At 40.6% G+C, this 27,662-nt stretch overlaps 1 protein-coding gene across 1 annotated transcript in view; it reads right to left on the reverse strand.

Moving 5' to 3' along the window:
- The window catches only part of GALNT12 (polypeptide N-acetylgalactosaminyltransferase 12), a 64,479-nt gene extending 36,823 nt beyond the window's left edge, over positions 1 to 27,656 (reverse strand). The window contains exon 1 of the mRNA XM_004372367.2: positions 27,408 to 27,656. The gene's annotated coding sequence lies outside the window, so the exon portion shown is untranslated. The remainder of the gene's footprint in view (positions 1 to 27,407) is intronic.
- Positions 27,657 to 27,662: the final 6 nt, after the last annotated feature.

The following is a 27,662-nucleotide window of genomic DNA, read 5'->3' on the forward strand; positions in this document are numbered from 1 at the left end:
AAGACTGGTTCAAACTTAGGAAGATAAGGGTAAATTTCAAGGTAACCACAAAGAAAGTTAACAAACGTACAAATCAAAATAAAGAAGAAAAACATAAAGTCTCAGTAAACACAAAATCTACAAAAATGAAAGAAATGAAAAAAAAAATCCACAAACAAAATGAATTCAGCACAGGAGAGTAGGAGGAACAAAGAAAACGTCAGCACCACAAAAACAAACAAACAAAAAAGCATTACAAAATGACAGCAAGAAACGCACACTGAACATAAATGGCCTAAATACACCCATAAAGAGACACAGTGACAGAATGGATAAAAAAAAACAGGACCCATCAATATGCTGTCCACAGGAGAGACAACTCAGAAACGAAGACATAAATTTATCAAAAATCAAAAGATGGAAAGAATACATTAAGCAAACAACTGCCAAAAAAAGCAGGAGTGGCAATACTAATCTCAGATAAAATCCACTTGAAAACAAAATCTACCATAAAAGACAAAGAACGGCATTATATAATGATTAAAGGGATAATCCATCATGAAAACATAACCATAATAAATATCTACGCACTTAATGACAGGGCTCCAAAATACATAAAACAAACCCTAACAGCACTGAAAAGAGAAACTGATAGCTCCACAATAATAGTAGGAGACTTCAACACACCACTCTCAGTAAAGGACAGAGCATCTAGAAAGAAACTAAAAAAAAATACAGAAGATATAAAGACCACAATCAACCAACTTGATCTCACAGACATATATACAACACTCCACGAAACAGCAGCAAAGTACACATTCTTTTCCAATGCACTTGCAATGTTCTCCAGAATAGACTATATCTTAGGCCACAAAGCAACCCTCAACAAAACCCAAAATATTGAGATAATACACAGCATCTTCTCTGATCATAATGTGATAAAAACAGAAACAGGAAGAGCAAGGAAAAAATCAAATACATGCAAACTGAGTAACACCTTGCTTAAAAACCATTAAGTAACAGAAGAAATCAAAGATGGAATCAAAAATTCCTAGAATCAAATGAGAATGAAAACACATCATACCAAAACCTTTGGGACACAGCAAAGGCAGTGCTCAGAGGTCAATTTACAGCAATAAATGCACACATCAAAAAAGAAGAAAAGGACAAAATCAAAACATTAGCTACACAACTCAAACAAATAGAAAGAGAACAGCAAAAGAAGCCCACAGCCACCAGAAGAAAGGAAATAATAAAGATCAGAGCAGAAAATAAAAAGCGAATAGAAAAACAGTAGAAAGGATCAACAAAACCAAAAGTTGGTTCTTTGAAAGGATCAACAAACCACTGGCCAAACTGACAAAAGAAAAACAGGAGAGGATGCAAATAACCAAAATAAGAAACGAAATGGGGGACATTAAAACAGATCCAGCTGAAATAAGGAGGATCATAACAGAGTATTATGAAAAACTATACTCCAAAAAATTTGAAAACCTAGAGGAAATGGATAAATTTCTAGAAACATGCTACCTACCCAAACTAACACAAACTAAAGTTGAAAATCTGAACAGACCCATAACAAGAAAAGAGACTGAAAAGGTAATAATAATAATAATAATAATAAAACCAACAAAAAAAATTCCTGGCCCAGACGGTTGCACTGGAGAATTCTACCAAACATTCAGAGAAGAGCTTGCACCAGTACAACTCAGACTATTTCGGAACACAGAAAAGGAAGGGATACTTCTGAATTCATTCTATGAAGCTAGCATAACCCTGATACCGAAACCAGACAAAGACACCACGAAAAAAGAAAATTACAGACCAATATCTCTCATGAATATAGATGCAAAAATTCTCAACAAAATTCTAGCCAATAGACTTCAGCATCATATTAAAAAAAAATACACCATGACCAAGTGGGATTCGTACCAGATATGCAAGGATGGTTCAATATTGAAAATCAATCAATGTAATCCACCACATAAATAAAAGAATCACATGATCATCTCAATCGACAGAGAAATGACATCTGACAAAGTCCAACACACATTCCTGATAAAAGCTCTCAATAAAATAGGTATATCCATTGCCATCAAGTCAATTCTGACTCATAGCGACCCTATAGGACACAGTAGAACTGCCCCATAGAGTTTCCAAGGAGCGCCTGGTGGATTCAAACTGCTGACCCTTTGGTTAGCAGCTGTAGCACTTAACCACTACGCCACCAGGGTTTCCAGAATAGGTACAGAAGGGAAATTCCTCAACATAATAAAGCACATCTATACAAAACCAACAGCCAAAATCATTCTTAATGGAGAGAGGCTGAAAACATTCTCCTTGAGAACAGGAAAAAGATAAGGATGCCCTTTATCACCACTCCTATTTAACATTTTGCTGGAAATACTAGCTAGAGCAATAAGGCAAGAAAAAGAAATAAAGGGCATTCAAACTGGTAATGAAGAAGCAAAACTATCAGCAGATGATATGATACTTTACATAGAAAACCCAAAACACTCCATGAGAAAACTACTGGAACTAAGAGAAAGATTCATCAGTGTAGCAGAATATAAGCTAAATATACAAAAATCAGTTGGATTCCTATACACCAATAAAGAAAATGATGAAAAGGAAATCAAGAAAACAATACCATTTATAATACCCCTAAAAAATAAAATACTTAGTAATAAATCTAACCAGGGAGGTAAAGACCTATACAAATAAAACTACAAAATACTACTGCAAGAAACCAAAACAGACCTACATAAATGGAAAAACATACCATGCTCATGCATACGTAGACTCAACATTGTGAAAATGTCAATTCTACCCAAAACAATCTACAACTACAATGCAATCCCGATCCAAATACTAACAACATTATTAGAGATGGAAAAACTAATCATTAACTTTATATGGAAAAAGAAGAGGCCCCAGACAAGTAAAGCACTATTGAAGAAGAAGAATAAGGTAGGAGGACTCGCACTACCTGACCTCAAAACCTACTATACAGCTACGGTAGTCAAAACAGCCTGATACGGGTACAATGACAGATACATTGACCAATGGAATAAAACTGGGAACCCAGATGTAAATCCATCCACTTACAGTCACCTAATCTTCAACAAAGACCCAAAGTTCATCAAATGAGGAAAACACAGTCTTTTTAACAAATGGTGCTGGCAAAACTGGATGTCCACCTGCAAACAAATGAAACAGGACCCATATCTCACACCATACACAAAAACTAATTCAAAATGCATCAAAGAGCTAAATATAAAACAAAAAACTATAAAGATCATAGAATAAAAAATAGGATCAATGCTAGAGGCCCTAATTCACAGCATTAACAGGATATAAACCATACCTAACAATACACAAACATCAGAAAATAAGTTAGATAACTGGAATCTTCTAAAAATTAAACACTTAGGCTCATCAAAAGACTTCACCGAAAGAGTAAAAATAGAACCTACAACTAGGAAAATAATTTTGGCTACAACAAATCCGACAAAATTCTAATCTCTAAAATCTACAGGAAAATCCAACACCTCTATAACAAAAGACAAACAATCCAATTAAAAAATGGGCAAAGGATATGAACAGACGCTTCACCAAAGAGGACACTCAAGCGGCTAACAGATACATGAGGATATGGCCACAATCAATAGCCATTAGAGAAATGCAAATCAAAATGACAATGAGATACCATCTCACTCCAACACTACTGGCACGAATCAAAAAAACAGACAATAACAAATGTTGGAGAGGCTGCAGGGAGATTGGAACTCCAATGCACTGCTGATAGGAATGCAAAATGGAAAACGATATGGTGCTTCCCTTCAAAACTAGAAACAGAAATACCATATGACCCAGCAATCCCACTCCTAGAAATATATGATAGAGGAATAAGAGCTATCACATGAATAGATATATGCACACCCATGTTTATTGCAGCATTGTTGACAGTAGTAAAAAGATGGAAACAACCTAGGTGCTCATCAACAGAAAAATGGATAAACAAACTATGGTACATACACACAATGGAATACTTTGAAACAATAAAGAACAATGATGAATCTGTGAAGCATCTCACAACACAGATGAATCTGGAGGGTGTTCTGCTTAATGAAATGTCAATCATAAAAGGATAAATATTGTCTGAGACCACTACTATAAAAACTCATGATAATATTTACACACAAATAATCTTTGATGGTTATGAGGGAGGGAAGGGGTGGAGAGGGAAAAACACTAAATGGACAATAGGTAAGTGGTAACTTTGGTGAAGGGTAAGACAATACACAATACTGGGGAAGCCAGCACAACTTCTCCAAGGCAAGGTATGGAAGCTCCATGGACACATCGAAACTCCCTGAGGGACTGAATTACTGGGCTGAGGGCTATGGGGACCATGATCTCCGGGAACATCTAGCTCAATTGGCACAGCAGAGTTTATAAAGAAGATGTTCTACCCTCTACTTTGGTGAGTAGCGTCTGAGGTCTTAAAAGCCTGCGAGCAGCCATCTAATATACTCCACTGGTCTCACCCCTCTGAAACAAGGGAGAGTGAAGAAAACCAAAGACACAAAGGAAAGATTAATCCAAAGGACTAATGGACCACAACTACCACGGCCAAAACAGTATGTGTACTAATTGTTTAATGAGAAGCTAATTTGCTCTGTAAACATTCACCTAAAGGACAACAAAAAAAAAAAAAAACAAGGTTAAATAAATTACTCGATGGCACCTCACAACATCTCATTCATGAAGAAATATGAGGATAAGTCAAAAAGTATTGCTACTAGGGTTCCAGTTCATATATGCACAGGTTTTCTTTAAACACAAAACATGTTTAAACATGTCTCTGCGATCAGTAGATGGCTGCAGACAAGTTCTCTCAGTGATACTCGTCTTAGTCTCTTTAGGATGTCTTAAAAAAAAAGAATACTTTTTGTGCCACGGGGAAAAAAAAATGATTTTGACGTCAGGGCTAATACCAAATTTTTTAAAAAACTCAAGTGGACATCTTCCCAAATAACTGAAGCTTTGTAACAGGTTTACGGGAATGCTGCTCCACATAAAACAACAGTTTTTACATGGATCAAGCCTTTTAAGGAAAGTCGGGAAGACCTAAAAGATAAGCCAAAAGGGGGAAGACCGCTCAGAAGGTTATGGCAACTGTTTTTTTCGGATTCTAAAGGGGTAAAGTTTTTTTTATTTTTTTTATTGTTCTTCAGGTGAAAGTTTACAGCTTGTTAATTTCTCATACAAAAATTTATACACATATTGTTATGTGACATTAGTTGCAATCCCTACAATGTGACAGCACACACCCCCTTTCCACCCCGGGTTTCCTGTGTCCATTCAACCAGTTCCTGTCCCTTCCTGCCTTCTCATCCTGCCTCTGGACAGGAATTGCCCATTTGGTCTCTTGTATCTGACTGAATTAAGAAACACACTCTCAAAAGTATTATTTTTTGTTTTATAGCCCAGTCTAATTTTTGTCTGAAGAGTGCGCTTCAGAAATGGTTTTAGTTCTGGGTTAACAGAGCACCTGGGGGCAACAGTTTCGGGGATTCTCCAGTCTCTGTCAGACCATTCAGTCTGTTTTTTTACATGAATTTGAGTTCTGCTCAGCACTTTTCTCCTGTTCTGTCTGGGACTGTTATGTTCCCTGTCAAAGCAGTCATTGGTGGTAGCCGGGCATCATCTAGTTCTTCTTGTCTCAAGCTGATGGAGTCTCTGGTTTATGTGGACCTTTTGTCCCTTGGGCTAATATTTTCCTTGTGTCTTTGGTGTTTTTCATTCTCACTTGCTCCAAGTGGGTTAGGACTAACTGATGCACCTTAGATGGCCGTCCCCAAGCTTTTAGGACCCCAGATGCCACTCAAGTGGGATGCAGAACATTTTCTTAATAGTTTGTTATGCCAACTGACCTAGATGTCCCCCAAAACCATGGTCCCCAGCCCCCAGCCCCAGCTACTCTGTTCCTCAAAGTGTTTGGGTGTGTTTAGGAAACTTCTTAACTTTTGCTTTGGTCCAGTTGTGCTGACTCCCCCTGTGTTGTGTGCTGTCCTTCCTTTCACTGAAGATGACTCGTCTACTACCTAGTTAGTGAATTCCCCACCCCAACCATCCCTACCCTCGTAACCATCAAAGAATGCTTTCTTCTGTGTTTAAGTCTTGAGTTCTTATAATAGTGGTCTCATACAATATTTGTCCTTTTGGGACTAATTTCACTCAGCATAATGCCCTACCGATTCATCCATGTTGTGAGATGTTTCATGCATTCATCATTGTTCTTTGTTGCATAGTATTCCATTGTGTGTATGTACCATAATTTGTTTATCCATTCATCTATTGATGGGCACCTAGGTTGTTTCCATCTTTTTGCTACTGTGAACAGTGCTGCAATGAACATGGGTATGCATATATCTTTTCATGTGACAGCTCTTATTTCTCTAGGATATATTCAAGGAGTGCAATTGCTGGATCGTATGTTACTTCTATTTCTAGCTTTTTAAGGAAGTGCCAAATCAATTTCCAAAGTAGTTATACCATCTTACATTCCCACCAGCAGTTCATAAGTGTTCCAGTCTCTCCACAACCTCTCCAACATTTATTATTTTGTGCTTTTTGGATTAGTGCCAGCCTTGTTGGGGTGAAATGATATTTCACTGTAGTTTTGATTTGCATTTCTCTAATGGCTAGTGACCGCGACCATTTTCTCATGTATACATTAGCCACCTGAATGTCTTCTTTGGTGAAGTTTCTGTTCATATCCTTTGCCCATTTTTCAATTGGTTTGTCTTTTTGTTGTTGAGGTGTTGCAGTATGTTGTAGATTTTAGAGATTAGACCCTTATTGTATATGTCGTAGCCAAAATTTTTTCCCAGTCTGTAGGTTCTCTTTTTTTCGTTTGGTGAAGTCTTTTGATGAGCATTTTAGGAAATCTCAGTTATCTAGTTTCTCTTCTGGTGTTTGTGCATTGTTAGTTATGGTTCATATTCTGTTTATGCCATGTATTAGGACTCCTAGCATTGTCCCTATTTTTCCTTCCATGATCTTTATCATTTTAGATTTTATATTTAGGTCCTTGATCCATTTTGAATTAGTTTTTGTACATGGTGTGAGGCATGGGTCTTGTTTCATTTTTTTGCAGATGGATATTCAGTTATGCCAGCACCATTTGTTAAAGAGACTGTCTTTTCCCCATTTAACAGATTTTGGACCTTTGTCAAATATCAGTTGCTAATAAGTGTATGAATTTACATCTGCGTTCTCAACTCTGTTCCATTGGTCTATGTACCTGTTGCTGGACCAGTACCAGGCTGTTTTGACTACTGTGGCAGTATAATAGGTTCTAAAATCAGGTAGTGTGAGGCCTCCCACTTTGTTCTTCTTCTTCACTAATGCTTTACTTATCCAAGGTCTCTTCCTTTTCGATATGAAGTTGGTGATTTGTTTCTCCATCTTGTTAAAAAATGCTGTTGGAATCTGGATCGGGATTGCATTGTATCTGTAGATTACTTTGTGTAGAATTGACATTTTCACAATGTTGAGTCTTCCTATTCCTGAGCAAGGTATGTTTTTCCACTTATGCAGGTCTCTTTCGGTTTCCTGCAGTAGTGCCTTGTAGTTTTCATTGTATAAGTTTTTTACGTCTCTGGTTAGATTTATTGCTAAGTATTTTATCTTCTTAGGGGCTATTGTAAATGGTATTGATTCGGTGATTTCCTCTTGGAAGTTCTCTTTTTTGGTGTAGAGGAATCCAACTGATTTCTGTATGTTTATCTTGTATCCTGATACTTTGCTGAAATCTTCTATTAGTTCCAGTAGTTTTCTCGTGGATTCTTTGGGGTTTTCTGTGAATAAGGTCATATCATCTGCAAATACAGATACTTTTACTCCTTCTTTACCAATTTGGATGTCCTTTATTTTATTTCTTTTTCTTGCCTCATTGCTCTGGCTAGGACCTCCAGCACAATGTTGAATAAAAGTGGTGATAAAGGCATCCTTGTTTGGTTCCCATTCTCAAGGGGAATGCTTTCAGACTCTCTCCATTTAGAATGACATTGGCTGTTGGCTTTGTATACAAAAATCAAACCAAACCCGTTGCCATCGAGTTGATTCCGACTCATAGTGACCCTATAGAACAGAGTAGTACTGCCCCATAGAGTTTCCAAGGAGCACCTGGTGGATTCGATCTGTCAACCTTCTGATTAGCAGCCATAGCTCTTAACCACTGCACCACCAGGTTTCCTGGCTTTGTATAAATGCCCTTTATTATGTCGAGGACCTTCCCTTCTATTCCTATTTTGCTGAGAGTCTTTATCAGGAACAGGTTTTGGACTTCATCAAATGCCCTTTCTGCATCAATCGATAAGATCGTGGGCTTATCTTTTGTTTTATTTATGTGATGGATTACACTAATTGTTTTTCTAATGTTGAACCATCCCTGCATACCTGGTATGAATCCCATTTGATCATGATGAATTATTTTTTTCATATATCATTGAACTTTATTGGCTAGAATTTTGTTGAGAATTTCTGTGTCTATGTTCATGAAGTCTGTAATTTTCTTTTTTGTGGTGTCTTTGCCTGGCTTTGGTATCAGGGTTATGCTGGCTTCATAGAATGAGTTTGGGGTATTCCTTCCTTTTCTATGCTCTGAAATACCTTTAGTAGTGCTGGTGTTAACTCTTCTCTGAAAGTTTTGTAGAATTCTCCAGTGAAGCAATCAGGGCCAGGGTTTGTTGTTGTTGTTGTTGTTGGGAGTTTTTTTGTTTTTTTGTTTGTTTGTTTTTTAATTACCTCTCAATCTCTTCTTTTGTTATAGGTTTATTTAGTTGTTCCACCTCGGTTTGTATTAGTTTAGGTGGGTAGTGAGTTTCTAGAAATTTGTCCATTTCCTCTAGGTTTTCAAATTTGTTGGAGTACAATTTTCATAGTATTCTCTTTTGATCCTTTTTATTTCAGTTGGGTCTGTTGTGATATCGCCCATCTCATTTCTTACTCAGGTTATTTGCTTCCTTTCCAGTTTTTCTTTTGTCAGTTTGGCCAGTGTTTTATCAATTTGGTTGAGCTTTTCAAAGAACCACCTTTTGGTCTTGTTGGCTCTTTCAATTGTTTTTCTGTTCTCTATTTCATTTATTTCTGGCTCTAATCTTTATTATTTCCTTTCTTCTGGTGCCCAAGGACTTCTCTTCCTGCTCTTTCTATTTGTTCGAGTTGTAGGGTTAATGTTTTGATTCTGGCCGTTTCTTCTTTTTGGATGTGTGCATTTTTTGCTATAAATTGACCTCTTAGCACTGCTTTTGCTGTGTCCCAAAGGTTATGGTAGAATGTGTTTTCATTCTCATTTGAGTCTATGAATTTCTTTATTCCATCCTTGACTTCTTCTGTAATCCAGTAGTTATTGAGCAAGGTGTTGTTCAGTTTCCACGTATTTGATTTTTTTTCCCTTGCTTTTTCTGTTACTGAGTTCTATTTTTATGGCTTTATGGTCAGAAAAGATGCTTTGTAATATTTTGATGTTCTGGATTCTGTTAAGGCTTGCTTTGTGGCCTAATGTGTGGTCTATTCTGGAGAATGCTCCATGTGTGTTGGAAAAGAATGTATACTTGGCTGTTCTTGGGTGGAGTGTTCTGTATATATGCCTATGAGGTCACGTTAGTAGATTGTGGCGTTTAGATCTTCCGTCTTTATTAAGTTTCTTTCTAGATGTTCTGTCCTTACTGAAAGTGGTGGGTTGAAGTCTCCTAGTATTATTGTGGAGCTGTCTATTTCTATTTTCAATGCCGTTAGAGTTTGCTTTATGTATTTTGGAGCCCTGTCATTGGGTGCATAGATGTTTATTATGGTTATGTCTCCATGATGGGTCATCCCTTTAATCATTATGTAGTGTCCTTCATTATCCTTTGTGGTGGATTTTGCTTTAAAGTCTATTTTGTCAGAGATTAATATTGCCACTCCTGCTCTTCTTTGAGTGTTGTTTGCTTGATATATATTTTTCCATCCTTTGAGTTTTAGTTTGTGTCTTTGAGTCTAAGGTGTGTCTCTTATAGACAGATTGTGTTTTTTTATCCATTCTGCCACTCTGTCTCTTTATTGATGCATTTAGTCCATTTACATTCAGTGTAATTATTGATAAGTATGAGTTCACTGCTGTCATTTTGATGTATTTTTTTGTTGTGTTGACAGTTTCTTTGTTCCACTTAATTTTCTGTGCTGTCATTTTTCTTCATGTATTTTCATTATTATTGATTGTGTGTTTACTGAGTCTTTGTGTTTTTGTTGTTTTTTATTTTGATGGGTAGATTTGTTAGTTTCCTTTGTTGTTACCTTAAAATTTACCTCTATTTTTCTAAGTTTAAACCAATATTTTATTTCTTGATATTGCCTTAACTTCCTCTCCATATGAAAGTTCTATGACTACACTACTTAGTCCCTCTTTTTTGTTTTAATGTTGTCATCGTTTACTTATTGACATCTCTGATTCCCTATTTTCAGTCTTTTAGCTTTGACTTATTTTTGTGACTTCCCTATGTAGGCTGCTATCTGGTTGTTCTGTCCTGTGTTATAGTCTCAAGTTTTTGTCTGATAATGTTGATTCTCTAGTTGGAGGACTCCCTTTAATATTTCTTGAATTTTGGTTTGGTTTTTACAAATTCCCTTAACTTCTGTTTATCTGGAAATGTCCCAATTTCACCATCATATTTGAGAGACAGTTTTGCTGAATATATAATTCCTGGCTAGCAATTTTTTTCCTTCAAGGCTTTACATATGTCATCCCATTGCCTTCTTGCCCGCATGGTTTCTGCTGAGTAGTCAGAGCTTAATCTAACTGACTCTCCTTTGTAGGCGACTTTTCATTTATCCCTAGCTGCTCTTAAGATTCTATCTTTATCTTTGGTTTTGCCAAGTTTGATTATAATATGTCTTGGTGACTTTCTTTTGAGATCTACCCTGTGTGGTGTTTGATGAGTTTCTTGGATAGATATCTTCTCATCTTTCACGATATCAGAGAAGTTTTCTGCCAGCACATCTTCAACAATTCTTTCTGTATTTTCTGTTATCTTCCCGCTCTGGTACTCCAATCACTCGTAGGTTTTTCCTCTTGATAGTGTCCCACATAATTCTTAGAGGTTCTTCATTTTTAAAAAAATTCTTTTATCTGATTTTTCCTCAAATAAATTGGTGTCAAGGGATTTATCTTCAATCTCACTAATTCTGACTTCCATTGCCTCAATTCTGCTCCTATGACCTTCTACTGAGTTGTTTAATTCTGAAATTTTATTGTTAATCTTTTGGATTTCTATTTGCTGTCTGTCTGTCATTTCTGGCAGTGAGTTAAATTTGTCATTCTGCTCTTATATTGTTTTCCTGAATTTCTCTATTGCTTTGCTGTGTGTTCCTTGGCTTGGTCTGCATTTTCCATGACCTCCTTCCTGATATCTTGAAGAGCTCTGTATATTAATCTTCTGAATTCTAACCCCAGTAATTCCAAGACCTTATCTTCCTCTAGAAGGTTTCCTGGTTCTTTGTTTTGGTCACTTGCTGAAGCCATTTTGAGCTGCTTCTTCACGTGATTTGATATTGACTGTTGTCTCCATCAATAAGTTATTTATTGTACGTTTGCTTACTATGGTTTGTATTGTTTTGATATGCCCAAGTAGGCGGGGCATGTGAGCTACTTTGGTTATTTGTGTCTTTGAAGCTCTTACATCCTGTCACCAGGTGGTGAGAGCAGCTACTAGGTGTGTGAGCTCAGGAGTTTGTTCATTTTCTTGGGTAGACTCAGCTCAGGTGTCCCAGTCATCGATCACTGAGTATGTGGTGCAGCCTCTCACCTACAGTTCTAGAGGGGCAGGGTTGCCTAGGGGTGTTTGGAGCATGCACTGATATCTGGCTGCAGTAGGGGGCTATATGCTGAGCAAGGCAGTGAGTTGACGGCTGCTCCTGAGTGCCTAGGTGGAAGGAATTTCCCTGTCCCCTAGAGTGCGTGGGTGGGTGGGTTTTGCAGCCAGACTCTGGGCACCCAATGCTATTGGCTGTAAGGGTTGGGAAGCATCACTTATTCTCGGACCCGTCATGGGCGGCTAGGTGGAATGAGTGAAACTGCCAGCCCTCAGACCCCTGATGTGGGTGGGTGAGGACTCTGCTTAATGGGCAGGGCAGTGTCAAACATCATGAATCTGCAACTCCCCCTTGTCTGCTGCAGTTGAAAATAGGTTTCAGGTGCATACCCTGTTGTTCTATGCTAATGAGGGCGTATGCTGTTGAATTGGCCCGCACAGTTCTACTCAAGGGTGAAGAACACTAGAAGTCCGTGGCTCACTTATGTCAGTGTCTAGGCAAAAGGTCAGTGCCTGCCCTGAATTCCCGGCTTAAGGGACTTGGCATTAATGGGGGCCTGTGGTGTTTAATCAGTCCACACAAGTCTAGGCAGGGGTGAAGGGCATTACAAGTCTGTGGACCCCTTATGCTAGTGCTTAGGCAAAGGGGTGTGTCTGCCCTGAGTTCCCGGCTTAGGGACTGTGGTAATTTTCAAAGCCACAAGACTGGTTTGGGCGTGAATAGTCCTAGGTTCCCAGCTTAGGGGGCTTGGTTTTTTTTTTCCCCTTAAAGCCAGGAGACTGGTTTGGGCACAGACAGCCCTTAGTTCTGGCTTAGGGGACGTGGCAATTGTTGAACACTGCCCAGCTGGTGTCAGAGCGGAGCAGGGAGGTGGGTGAGTGAAGGGAAAGTGTCACTTCTCTGCTCCAAAAGTCGTGGAGGGGAAGGGGTTATTTTGTTCCCTCATAGTAGGTTAGATGCTTGCACTTAACTTTCGCAGATTCAGCACTGCTTCCCCCTGGCTCCAGAGGCTTGTGCAGACTCTCCGCCATCCAGTTTCTCCCGATGTGGTGAAACATGTCCTGAGCACTACTGCTTGCCTCAGCCCGTGTGTGCCAGCTGACCCAGCCCACAGGGTGATGGCTACCTCATGACTGGCACTTCTTCACTGCTTCTGAACTGTCTCTCCCTCCCCGTGGTGCTCAGTCCAACTCCTCAACTTTGTCTTTGATGATCAGGGCTCCTAGATTGTCATATATAATCGATTTATTTGTTTTTTTCAGGTCTTTGTTATAAGAAGGACCACAGGAAGCGTCTGACTATTCAGCCATCTTGGCCCTGCCTCTAAAGCAGTAATCTTGATAGATTTTTTCGAAGGACTCAGGATGATTATGGGGGCTTATTATGAATAAGTTTTAAGAAATTGAAAAACTGCATTGATGAGAAAAAGGCCAGGAACTTTGCACTAAGGAATTTTTTTATATCACAACAATGCATCTGCTCATTTTTCAAGGGTAGCAAGGGCTGTCCTACAAGATTTTCATTGGGAAACCTTACCTTATCCACCCTACAGCCTTGATCTTGCCCCTTTAGACTTCTTTTTGTTCCCAAAACTCAAAGAACATTTAAAAGGAACACGATATGAGTCCCTCAAGGATGCCAAAACTGCCATTTTGTCATGGTACAAATCGAAGAGCGCAAAATCCTTCACCACCTTCAGAAGTGTATAGACCTAGATGGAGGATATGTCAAGAAACAATAGCTTCACATTTTGATACTTTTATTTAATAAAGGTTTCTATCATTTTGTAGCAATACTTTTTGACTTACCCTCATACTACACATCATCAAAAATCACATTTTTAAAGATTATTTAATGACAAAGGAAAATGATCACACTATACTGTTAAATCAAAAGAGCAGGGTACAGATCTATAAACGGCATTATGCCAATTCTATAAACAACAATGTGTGTGCACATGCAATCACACATAAACAATAAACAATGGAAGGAAATATGACAAAAATGCTAACAATGGTTATCTCTGAAAAGTGGGATTATCACTGATTTTTATCTACTTCATTGTATTTTTCTGCGTTTTAAACTTGTTCTACAATGAACATGCATAATTTTTATAATCACAAAGAAGTATTTTTATACAGCTGGATCGTAGTTCTTTAGCTCCCCATAACAAATGCCTTCACTGAGCAATAATTTAATATTCTGTCCTCTCTTTTTTTCTTGGCCTGGTATGTTTCTGTTTCTTTCTTTAAAACCTCCCCTAAAAGCATTCTCCTTTAAGTTCAATATATCTTTCTGGAATGCCTCTGTATAGAATATCTTTAAGTTTGCTTCTAGGAAAAACACTTTCTCCTTTTCCTGATGATAAAAAGTTGTAAATCCTTTGAATCGACAGGAATAGCTATGCATTGCTTTAGGGTTCCTCTTTTGCCTTGGGGACAAAAGGAAGCTCAGAGCCAAGTTTAATGACATATCATAGTAAGTATCATTTCCTTAAGTTCCTGGTATGTTCCATGTGCTCTGTGATGACATGGGCTGAGTCTTACTTGCATTTTCAGGATGCCTTATATTGTACCTGGTAATAACAGTAACATTTATTGATTGCTTACTACATATGATGCACTGTGCTAAGCATTTTACACGCATTACCCCATTTAGCCCTCATAACAACCCTACTAGGTAGGAAGTACGAGAAGCCCCACTGGTATAATATATGGGATGGAATGAATGGATGCAGAGAATATCTTCTGATCTTCTTTTATCTTTGTATTAAGGTTATCACATAAATATCTTAAAAAAAAAAAAAAAAAACTCATATTCTTTGTAGAACAGGCCAGGCAGATTGTAATGTACATTTGTGAGTTTTGACTGTCCAAAATCCTTTCTCCTTTCTTCACATTACTACACCTTCTTTTCTCTTTCACGATCCAAGCCTCCCTGACTCTCAGTCTATGTGGTTGTGTAGAATGGAAAACACACTAACACACACACACACACCCCACACCCTCTGGAAGGTCACGTGCCCCAGGTCTGGCAAATCAACATTTTCTTGATGACATCATTTGAGTCCCAGGATCCAGGGCCCAGAACAACATGAACCCAGTTCCAACCCTGGATTTTAATGTGATAGAAGTCAACAAATTTCTTTTGATGTTTAAGTCAGTTTGTGTTGTTTTTGATCACTTGTAGCCAAAAGAATCCTAACACTCAAAATAAGTACTTTTAAAAGTGTCTTAGGCTGGGTTCTCTAGAGAAGCAATACTCGTGAAGTAAATATATGTATATGTATATGTATATGTATATGTATATACACAGAGAGAGAGAGAGAGATTTATCTCACGGAAATGGTTCACATGCTTATAGAAGCTGGCAAGTCCCAAGTCTGTGGGTCAGGCATTAGGCTGGAGGTTTCTTCTGACTCATGTAGCTGCAGAGGCTGACGAACCCAAGATCAGCACGTCAGATGGCAGGTTGCTGGCTCATGGGCTGCAGAGGCTAATGAATCCAAGATCGGCAGGTAAGATGGCAGGTTGGTGGCTCACAGGCTGAGGAAGCCGACGAATCCCAAGATCAGCAGGTAAAATGGTGGAATGCCAGCTCAAAGACTGTGGAAGCTGACAAATCTCAAGATCAGCAGGCAATAGAGCAGGCAGCTGGCTCACAGGCTGAGGAGGCTGATGAATCCCAAGATCAGCAAGTAAAATGGTGGGCTGCCAGCTCAAAGGCTGTGGAAGCTGACAAATCTCAAGATCAGCAGGCAATACAGCAGGCAGCTGGCTCAAGTCCCAAGAACTGGAGGTCAGATGTTGACAAGTCGGATGCACGATCAGCATAAGCAAGTAAGCTTTGCTAGAACGTTCACATACACGTTGGATGCAAGCCACGCCCCCGAGGAAACTCCCCTTACAACTGATTGGCTGATCACATCAGATTACATCATGGAGGATGACTACATCATTACATAACTGCCAAACCACTGAGAATCATGGCCTAGCCAAGATGACACACAACCTTTACCAACGCAAGAAGTTAATATAGGACTTCCATTTCTGGCAATATGGAAGACTAAAATGTCTGGAGAAATCCTCCTGTTATATAAAACACCCACAAAATTCTTGATAAAATACTTTTTTAAATCTTTTAAATGCATGGATTAGTTGACAAGAAACTAAGAGAAATCCTCAAAGCCCAGGAACAACAAAAAACATGAATCTAGATATTAGAAGTATCAAATACAGAGCATAAAATAAGTAAGCTTAATATGCTTAAATAAATAAAAGAATATCTCAAATGAATGACAAAGGAACAAGAACGACAGATTTGACTAACTGTTGGCTTCTCCCAGCAATAATACAAAGCCAGCGGACAATCTTCAAATGCCAAACTATCAACTTAGAATTTATACCCAGAAAAACTATCTTTCAAGAATAAGAGCAAAAGAAAAACATTTTTAGATAAATAAAACTGAGAGTATACAAACAATAGACCTACTTTACAGTGATTAATACAAGAAGTATTTCAGAAAGAAGGAAAAGAATATCAGAAAGGTCTTTCACTCAGAGAACAATAATAAGCTTGTGGATAAATCTAAATAAACAAAAACTGCATTAAAAAGAACGTCTAATTTGTTGGTTTAAAAACCAAGGCAGAATTAAAATAGTGGAGCAAAACGTCATACAAATAGTGAGGAAGGTGATGAGTGCTTAAGCATTCTAAAGTCCTTGGTTCAGGAAGAGCCATAGTTACTGATTAACTTCAGAGTTTCTTGTGTTAAACATGTCCTTTAAAATTTATAGGGTTACTATAAAGATTAGAATAGATAATATCACTGCCAATTTAGTAGAGAGAAAAATGGAATGAGAAAGGAGAGAGGGAACCTCTATCAATTTGAAAGCAACAAGAGAAGAAAAAAACAGAAAAATCGTAACAAATAGAAAGCATAAAATAAGATGACAGAATCAAATCCAAAAGTATCAGTAACATAATAAATATAAGTGGATGTAACTATCTAGTTAAAAGACAAAGACTGCCAGTCTGGATTTTGTAAAATAACAACACAAAATCAAGCAACATATTCTTGAGACACACGCCTAGAACATAAGCACAAAGAAAGAATGAAAATTAAAGGATGAAAAAGATATCACAAAAATACTACATAAACTGAACACATTCCATGAATTTAATGAACTGACTCAAAGAAAGAATGCCATCCTGATGACTACAAAATGGGACTAATAAGAATTAATAAAATGCCCTGCAGTTTACCACCTTGCTATGGAGGCAAAAGAAACACACATCAGTCTAATCTCTACACCATGTATGATGTTTCTCCAAAGATAATGTTGTTATGAGAACAGACAAGCAGGCTACACATCTTCAAAAAGAAATATTCTGCCCAACTCCCCCCTGCCAGCCCCAGCAAGACACAAATACTTTCTTGTGCTGAATTATACCTACCTAGAGCTATTATGAGACTTTTTGCCATTCCAGCACCCAAATCCTGAACCCTGAACTCAGATACACCCGCAATTATGTCACTAACAAGGCAAAAGCCAGAGCAAGAGTTCAAGAAATCCAAAACACATGCTTCCCAATCAGTGATTCACAACTTTTCTCCTATGGCAGAAACCAGCTCATGTTCATACACATGGCATCCCCACAGATGTACCTGGGGAAATAAATGCATAGCACCTCCGCCTTTTCTCTTCTGCTAAACAGGTCAGAATGCAAATGAAGACAACATTATAGTGATTATCTCGAGATCTCTGTAGTCTATGAAAACTGAAACTTTTTGTAACATTGGTACAACATTAATGTTGTTTGTTCTTAGCTGTGGTGGAGTCCCCCTAACTCATGGCAATCCTATACGCAATGAAACTAAACGCTGCCCAGTCCTGCTCCATTGTGATCCATAGGGTTTTCACTGGCCGATTTTCTGAAGTAGATTGCAAGGCCTTTCTTGCTAGTCCATCTTAGTCTGGAAGTGCCACTGAAACCTGTTCAGCATCATAGCAATATGCAAGCCTCCTCTGACAGATGGGTGGTGGCTGCGTATGAGGTACAGTGGCTGGAAATCAAACTCAGGTCTCCTGCACGGAAGGCAAAAATTCTACCACTGATATTAGCAACCATTTACTTGTGATACACCTCACAACTAACCGTGCTGTCATCGCTAGTTTCACCTGTGTGTGACTTCTTATTAATCCCTGTTGTTGCTTGTTTGTTGTCAGGTGTCGTCAAATCAGTTCTGACTCATAGCGACCCAAGAGAAGAGTAGAACTGCCCCACAGGGTTTCCAAGGAGCAGTTGGTGGATTTGAACGGCCGACCTTCTGGTTAGCAGCCGAGCTGTTAACCACTACACCACCAGGGCTCCTATTAATCCCTATGTTGCCTGATTCTGGTATTCTCCCACACCCTCAAAAGCACTCACCCTAAATCTTCTGAGTAAGAAACCCACAGGCTCTGGGCCAGTAGCTTTCAATCCTGGCTACACATCAGACTCAGCCTAGGCCCTACCCAGAGATTCTGATTTAACTGTTCTGGGGCAAGTCTCTGGCATCCATATTTTTAAAAACTCCCCAAGATTGTAAACCCAGCTATCTGGCTCCCCACTTTGACTTGCTGCCACCTCAGAGTGAAAGTTCCCCTCCTTGCTAAGATCAATTGAGATGATATTTGTGAAAGTGTTTTGAAAATCCTATATTTCCTATACTACCATGCAAAGATTCCTTGTCATCATCCTCCTCGTCCTCTATTCAGTATTGTAATGAATATAAATAAAGCTGTGCTCTAGTCCACTAGCATGTGAATTGTCAGAGTCTCAGAGGGGCTGGGTCTACACAGAGTCTCTCAGAATTAGAGCCAATACTCCAAAATGTCTCTTTATTGGCCTGGACCTGTCTAAGGGAGGAGACATGGTGCCAAGCCTTGCAGACGCCAGGAAGAGCCAAGCCAAATAGTGTCTCAGTTGTTTCCAACTCCTTGCTTCTGCTAATGGGTTAATGCACTGTAGTGCAAAGACTTCGGTTAAAAATATGTGTGGGCATATGTACATGCTCATATTTGAGTATATTCTCATCCACATACCCAAATGTACAGTTTTCAAAACCTAAGCATGCTGAAACCAAAGATACAAGGAAAATATCAGTCCAAAGGATTAACGGACCACATGAACCACAGCCACTACCAGAGCCCAGAAGAACTAGATGGTGCCCAGCTACCACCACTGGCCGCTCTGACAGGGATCACAATAGAGGGTCCCAGACAGAGCCAGAGAAAAAGGTAGAACAAAATTCAAATTCACAAAAAAACATCAGACTTATTGGTCTGACAGAGGCTGGAAGAACCCCAAGAATAAGGCCCTCAGACACCCTGATAACTCAGAACTGAAGTTACTCTCAAAGTTCACCTTTCAGCCAAAGATTAGACAGGCCTATAAAACAAACAGTAACACATGTGAGGAGCATGCTTCTTAGTTCAGTCAAGTATATGATACCAAATGGGCAACACCTGCCCAAAAGCAAAGACAAGAAGGCAGGAAGGGACAGGAAAACTGGACAAACAGACACAGAGAACCCAGGGTGGAAAAGGAAGTGGGGAGAGTGCTGACACGTTGCGGGGATCGCAACCAATGTCACAAAACAACTTGTGTATAAATTTTTTGAATGAAAAACTAATTTTCACTGTAAACTTTTACCTAAAACACAATAAAACTAAAAACAAAAAAAACAAAAACCTAAGCATGCTGAATAAGTTTTAGCAGCACTTCCAGACTAAGACAGACTAGGAGGAAAGGCCTGGTGAACTGCTTCTGAAAATCAGCCAGTGAAAACCCTATGGATCACAACAGTCCAATCAACAATCCAGGACTAGGCAGGGTTTTGTTCCACTGTGCATGGGGTTCCCACAAGTCAAGGGGCTGACTCAACAGCAGCTAAGAACAACAGTATCTATACCTGGAAAAGTCTAGACAGATAAACAGCAAAATGTTAACAGCAGTTCTCCCGTGGTGGTAGGTTTATGAGTGATTTTTATTGTTTCCTTCTTGCTTCTCTGTATGTGCTAAAATTTCTTGACTCAACACATATTACTTTTATAATTAAACCAAAAACCAAATCCACTGCTGTTGAATCAATTCTGACTCATAGTGACCGTATAGGACAGAGTAGCACTGCCACATAGGGTTTCCAAGGTTGTGAATCTTTACAAAAGGAGACTGCCACATCTTTCTCCTGCAGAACAGCTGGTAAATAAATAATCCCTCCCACATGCCAAAAAAGAAGAAACAGGATAAAAAATCTGGCTTGTAGGCCAGCTCTGCCCCAGATATGTTGTGTGACCATGGAGGCGTGGCTTTTCCTTTTTGTTTAGACTGGATGCTCCCTCAAGGCCCTCCCTCCTCCAACATTCCAGGACCTTAACCGCCCCTCTAAGGAGCCCTGGTGGCATCATGGCTAAGCACTCAGCTGTTAACCAAAAGTTCAGTGGTTGGAACCCACCAGCCACTCTGCAGGAGAAAGATCTGGCGGTCTGCTTCCATAAAGTTTACAGCCTTGGAAACTCTACGGGGCAGTTCTACTCTGTCCTATAGGTCGCTATGAGTTGGAATCTACTCGTCAGCAATAGGTTTAACCACCCCTCTGACAGGAACCCTAGTGGCACAACAGTTAAGCACTTGGCTGATAACCAAAAGGTTGGTGGTTCGAACACATCCAGTGGCTCCGTGGGAGAAAGACCTGGCCATCTGCTCCCATGAAGATTATAGCCTAGATTAGAGCAGAAATAAACAAAACAGAGAACAGAAAAACAAAAGAAAAAAATCAACAAGACCAGAAGTTGGTTCTTTGAAAGGATCAATAAAATCCACAAACCCCTGGCCAAACGGACAAAAGAAAAACAGGAGAAGAAGCAAATAACCCAAATAAGAAATGAGATGTGCCATTACAGCAGAACCAAGGGAAATTAAAAGAATCATAAGAAAATACTATGAAAAACTGTACTCCAACAAATTTGAAAACCTAGACGAAATGCACAGAGTTTTAGAAACACACTACCTACCTAAACTAACATAAGCTGAGGTAGAAAAGCTGAACAGATCCAAAACAAAAGAAGACATTGAAGAGGTAATTAAAAAAAAAAACTCTCAACGACAACAACAAAAAAGCCCTGGCCCAGATGGCTTCACTGGAGAATTCCACCAAACATTCAGAGAATAGCTCACACCAATACTACTAAAACTATTTCAGAGCATAGAAAAGGAAGGAAAACTCCTGAATTCATTCTATGAAGCCAGCATAACGCAGATACCAAAGCCAGGCAAAGACACCACAAAAAAAGAAAATTACAGACCAACACCCCTCATGAATATAGACACAAAAAATCTCAACAAAATTCTAGCAGATACACAACGCAAAAAAAAAAAAAAATTCTAGTGAATAGAATTCAACTACATATCAATACTACTACTACTAATAATAATAATACATTATGACCAAGTGGGATTCATACCAGGCATGCAAGGATGGTCCAACCTTAGAAAATCAATCAAAGTAATCCACCACATAAATAAAACAAAAGAAAAGAATCTGCTCACCTGGGGCAGGTCATGCTCCCTGACCATGGCTAGGTAGGCCTGGCTCTTTCCTCTGCTGCGGAGGGAGGGGTCTCCCTAGCTCCTGGAGCCTCCTCCTGGGGTCCTAATGGCATTGAACCTTGACGGTTCCAGAAAACCTAGAGGCTGGTGGTGGGAGTCCCTCTCCTGCCCAGAGACCTTGGGAGGCCTCTCCATTGGCCTCTGAGCACAGGACAAGCTCGTGATATCCCCTCCCTCCCATGTAAAGGCCCCCTGCCCCTAAGTGGGTGCAGCAACAGGTACGTAAAGCATTATTGAAGAAGAACAAAGTAGAAAGTCTCACACTACCTGACCTCAGAACCTACTATACAGCTACGGTAGTCAAAACAGCCTGATACTGGTACAATGACAGACACATTGACCAATGGAACAGAATTGAGAACCCAGATGTAAATCCATCTACCTACAGCCACCTAATCTTTGACAAGGGCCCAAAGTCCATTAAACGGGGGAAAAGATAGTCTTTTTAACAAATGGTGCGGGCAAAACTGGATGTCCATCTGCAAACAAATGAAGCAGGACCCATACCTCACACCATACACAAAAGCTAATTAAAAATGGATCAAAGGCCTAAATACAAAACGAAAAAATATAAAGATCTTGGAAGAAAAAGTAGGGTTAACATTAGGGGCCCTAATACACAGCATAAATAGGATACAAACCATAGCTAATAATACACAAACTCCAGAAGATAAGCTAGATAACTGGGATCTTTTAAAAATTAAACATTTATGCTCTTCAAAAGACTTCACCAAAAGAGTAAAAAGAGAACCTACAGACTGGGAAAAAATTTTTAGCTACTACATATCTGACAAAGGTCTTATCTCTAAAATCTACAGGAAAACTCAATACCTCTACAACAAAAAGACAAATAATCCAATTTAAAAAACAGGCAAAGAATATGAACAGACACTTCACCAAAGAAGACATTCAGGCAGCTAACAGACACATGAGGAATTCAGGCGATCACTAATCATTAAAAAAAAAAAAACCAAACCTGTTGCGATTGAGTTGATTCTGATTCACAGCGACCCTATAGGACAGAGTAGAACTGCCCCACAGAGTTTCCAAGGTGCGCCTGGTGGATTCCAGCCGCCGACCTTCTGTTTAGCAGCTGTAGCTCTTAACCACTATGCCACCAGGGTTTCCCACTAACCATTAGAGAAATGCAAATCAAAACTACAATGAGATACCATCTCATCCCAACATTACCGGCATGAATCAAAAAACAGAAAATAAATGTTGGAGAGGTTGCAGGGAGATTGGAACTCTTACGCACTGCTGGTGAGAATGCAAAATGATACAACCATTTTGGAAAACGATATGGCACCTCCTTAAAAAGCTACAAATAGAAATACCATATGATCCAGCAATCCCACTCCTAGGAATATATCCTAGAGAAATAAGAGCCATCACACAAATAGACACATGTACACCCGTGTTCATTGCAGCATTATTCACAATAGCACAAAGATGGAAGCAACCTTGGTGTCCATCAACAGATGAATAGATAAACAAACTATGGTACATACACAGAAACGGAATACTAGGCAACGATAAAGAACAATGATGAATCTGCAAAACATCTCACAACATGGATGAATCTGGAGGACATTATGCTGAGTGAAATAAGTCAATCACAAAAGGACAAATATTGTATGAGACCACTATTATTTAAAAAAAAAAGAAAAGGTTTACACCCAGAAAAAAAAAAGTTCTTTGATGGTTACCAGGGATGGGAGGGGGAGGAAGAGAAAATTACTAACTAGATAGAAGATGTGTTAATATTGGTGAAGGGAAAGGCAATACACAATATGGAAGAAGTCAGCACAACATGACCAAGGCAAATGAAGACACTGAGAGGAACGTGAGAATAAATGACAACTATGAAAATTACTATAGCATAAACAATCCTACAAAAATAGCATAATAATCTACGAATGGTACATAGGTAGATAGGTATGCTAAAGAGGTATGGGAGGGTGTAAGGGAGCACACCTACCTGTAGATACAGGTTTGGTTGTGGATATTTCTACATACATAATTGTAGATGCTGCATGTATATTAATATAGACAACAGCGCACACAAGGGGCACAGTCACGGAAACTTGTTAGACATAACCAAACACCTCGCAGGATGAAGTTCCTAGGCTTGAAGGCAAAGGACCATAGACCTGGGGGACATTTACATCAACTGGCATGAATTAATACATAAAGGCAATGTTCTGCATCCTACTTTGGTAAGTAGCATGTGGGGTCTTAAAAGTTTGCAAGTGGCCATCTAAGATACAGCTATTGGTCTCTTCCCGTCTGGAGCAAAAGAGAGTGAAGAAAACCAAAGACTCAAGTGAGCAGTTAGTTCAAACGGCTAATGGACCACATGAACCACAGCCTACATGACCCCAAGACCAAAAGAACTAGATGGTGCCCAGGTACCACTACCTACTGCTCTCACTGGAATCACAACAGAGGGTCCTGGACAGCGCAGGAGGAAAACGTAGAACAAAAAATCAAATTCACAAAAAACACTAGACTTACTGACCTGACAGAGACTGGAGGAACCCCCAAGATTATGGCCCTAAGACACCCTTCTGACCTGGAACTGAAGCCATTCCTGGAGACTACCTTTCAGCCAAACACCACACAGGCCCATAAAATAAACAATAACACCCAAGAAGAACACGTTTCTTAGAGCAATCAATTATACGAGATCAAAAGGACAATATTTACCCAAAACCAAAGATGAGAAGGCAGGAAGGGATAGAAAATCCAGACAAAAGGAAACGGGGAACTCAGTACAGAAATGGGGAGAGTGCTGATTCACTGAGGAGAATGCAAACGATCTCATGGAATACTTTATGTATAAACTACTGAATGAGAAACTAATTTGCTCTGTAAACTTTCACCTAAAGCCCAAAAAAAGTTTAAATAAGTAAATAAATTGACATAGGGAAGAGTTAAGAACTCTGCTCTGTCGAGTCCCTGACAGAGCAGGAGAAAAGTGGGGTGCAGAACTCAAATTCTAGTAAAAAGACCAGACTTAATAGTCTGACCAAGACTGGAGGAATCCTAGAAGACACGGCCCCCAGACTCTCTGTTAACCCAGAACTAAAACCATTCCTGAAGCCAACTCTTCAGACAAAGATTAGACTGGACTACAAGGCATAAAATGATACTTGTGAAGACTGTGCTTCTTAGCTCAAGTAGATACATGAGAGTAAAGGTGCAGCTCCTGTCTGGTGGCGAGATGAGAAGGCAGAGAGGGTCAGGAGCTGGTTGAATGGACATCGGAAATCCTGGGTGGAAAGGAGGAGTGTGCTGTCACGTTACAGGGAGAGCAACCAGAGTCACAAAACAATGTCTGTATAAATTTTTGTATGAGAAACTAACTCGAGCTGTAAACTTTCACTTAAAGCACAATTTAAAAAAAAAAAGCTGCAATGAACAGCCTTCTACCGAAAAAAAAAAAAAAAAGAATTCCGCTCTGTCATCCGAAAAAGAATACAGCCTAGAAAACCCTATGGGGCACTTCTACCCTGTCACAAGGCTGGGGTCGCTGTGAGTTAGAATTGACTCGACGGCACCCAACAACAACAACAACAACATCAAGGACAATCCCTCGCTTATTAACTAGACTCTCAAGGAAAGCCCTCACACATTGTGAATTCATAACTTGCCATTCCAGTTTCTCAGGCTAAATTTCAAGACTCTGATTAGCTCCACACTTCTATATGAACTATAATAAAAGTGAGTCTCCACACAAGGCCCTGACCTTACTGACCACACCAAGTTTATGATCAAGGCCCAGCCTGCTGAGACCAACACTGCTCAAGCCCACCTTTCTTTCTAGTCAGGCAAAAATAGCCCAACAGGCTCTGTTGCAGGAATTAAAGGCAGGAGGCATTCACACTCCTTATCATGCTGTGTTTGCATTAACTTCCCAGAGTCAATGCAATAGCAGGATCTATAAGCCAATCCTGATAGGACACAGGGCAGCTGCATCACCATGGAGACTGGATACCATAAGCCCCACAGGTCATCCAGTGTTTCAAAGCGACAGGCACAATCTCGGACAATAAAGGATCCTGGAAAGAAAAACTTTACGACCAATTCCTAGATGACTCTCAAAAGCAGCTTCCTGAGTATATTCTTGGCAACAGGAAAGGGAGAAAAACTAGTAAGAACTGAGTACACAGTGTGCCCCCACGCATGGTGCTAGCTGTTAATTCATAGATTATGTTATTTCTACTAGTTCCCTATTTTATAGATGGGAAAACTGAGGCTCAGAGAGGCTAAGCAGCTTGCTCAAGATGACAGAGCTGATCAGCAAAAGAGAGAGGATCTCTTTTGGGCTGGGTTCCACCTGAAAGCTGTGCTCCTTCCCCTAGATCTTGCCTCACTGAGCACCCTTGGGGTTTCAAGGAGTTAAATGTGCATTAAGCCATTTGTTTGAAGTGGGGGAAGGTTACTAATCCCAACAAAGTTTTACTCAAAAATATTAACAGTGAAAATCCTTCAGGAAAAAGCATGAAGCTAGAAGTGAGCAAATGCCAAAAATAGAAGGCAGTGAAGTTCAAGTCCATCCAAGTTTTGAGGACTGAGGCAGAGGAGGGGGGCCTCCTCATCCAGGTATTCATGCTCTTGCTGGCCAAAGTTCTGCAGAGCAGGCCCCTAAAATCCTGAAATCAGCATGGTGTCAAGAGGGCCAGGAGGGTCACTTTCCAGCTGGGCCTTGGTGAGTCATCTATCCTCTCTGAGCCTATCTGCACACCTGCGTTGGAGCCCTGGTGGTGCAGTGGTTAAGAGCTCGGCTGCTAACCAAAAGGTCGGCAGTGCGAATGCACCAGTTGCTCCTTGGAAACCCTATGGGGCAGTTCTACTCTGTCATATAGGGTCGCTATGAGTCAGAATCAACTCGATGGCCATAGGTTTGGTTTGGGTTTGGAAAGCAGGAAGGACATGGAGGGGAAAGACTGGCAGGTGTGTGACAGCACACTACTGGCTATCCACACTGGCTCCTCCAGGGACACCCTCTCTGAGCCCTCTTTTCCTCAAAGTCTTGAAGCGGGGGCTCAACTAGGGTCCTGGAAGATCACCACCAACTCAGAGAACAGGAGAGAGGCCAGAAGGTCTAGGGGCAAATGTGGCAGTAGCCACCTGGCCTTCCTACTACTGCCAGCTTGTTCCCTTGTTACTCGCCCACGCACAGGACACGCACTCGCCCAGGCAGCAGCTCCAACAGGAACTAGGCCTTCTCACCACGTAGACTCAGGTCCAGCACCACCCACAGGCGTGAGCGGGGCTGTACCACAGCCAGGAGGAACCCTTCCCACCAGCCCGTTCCTCCCTGCCTTCCTCCTCCTAAAGCTCCAGACCCAACTCTCGTGGGAGCGGAAGGTGGCTTACAGCCTCTAGCTTGGCCTTCCAGCCACCTTTCCCCTCACCTGCCTGTCCCCCCTCCCAATGTGGTCCATTCGCTAGGGTGGCACACAGATGAACAAACTGGGCTTGTCTCGGACCCCAGGAGTCATTACCTTGGCAGGCAGACACACACGGAGCCAGAGCGACACAGGCAGACGTGGGCTATACCGGGAGTGCTGTGAGGGCTGCGGGAGGGCAGCCAAAGGGAGACTCATCAAACTCGATCTGCTTAGGCCCCAACCCATCCCTTTCAGGGCAGAGACTACTCGGTAACAGACTCGTCAATCTCTGAGATTTTTCCATCATTTTTTTCACTTTCTTGCCTCCCCAACTCCCCTCCCCTCATATGAACCGTTACACTGCCCACTTCCGAGAAAGACTAAGATACGATCCCCAAATATTCAGAGACTCCAGTTCCACCCCGTGACTCTGCAGATGCAAAAACCGAGGCCCGGGGAGGGGAAGGCCGGGACTCCGAGTCCAGTGCTCCTCCCCACCACCTGAGGACTCACAGAGGGTTCCTGCGCTCGGGCAGGCGGCGGTGCAGCGAGATGCGGTCGCTGAGGTAGATGTTGATCTGGTGCAGTTGCACGCTCTCCTCCTGGCGCCGGAGCTCTTCTCCTTGCAGCTGCAGCCGCACCGCCTCGCCCTGCGCGCCCAGAGCATCCGCGGGCAGCGGGGGCCGCAGCAGGACAGGCTCGCGCCGCCCGAGGCGCGGGGGTCTAGGCTCAACCGCCCTGGCCCCGCGCTGCGCCCGCAGCACCGAG

The sequence above is a fragment of the Trichechus manatus genome, unplaced genomic scaffold (genome assembly GCF_000243295.1).
Source record: "Trichechus manatus latirostris isolate Lorelei unplaced genomic scaffold, TriManLat1.0 scaffold00016, whole genome shotgun sequence".
NCBI classification, from domain to species: domain Eukaryota; kingdom Metazoa; phylum Chordata; class Mammalia; order Sirenia; family Trichechidae; genus Trichechus; species Trichechus manatus.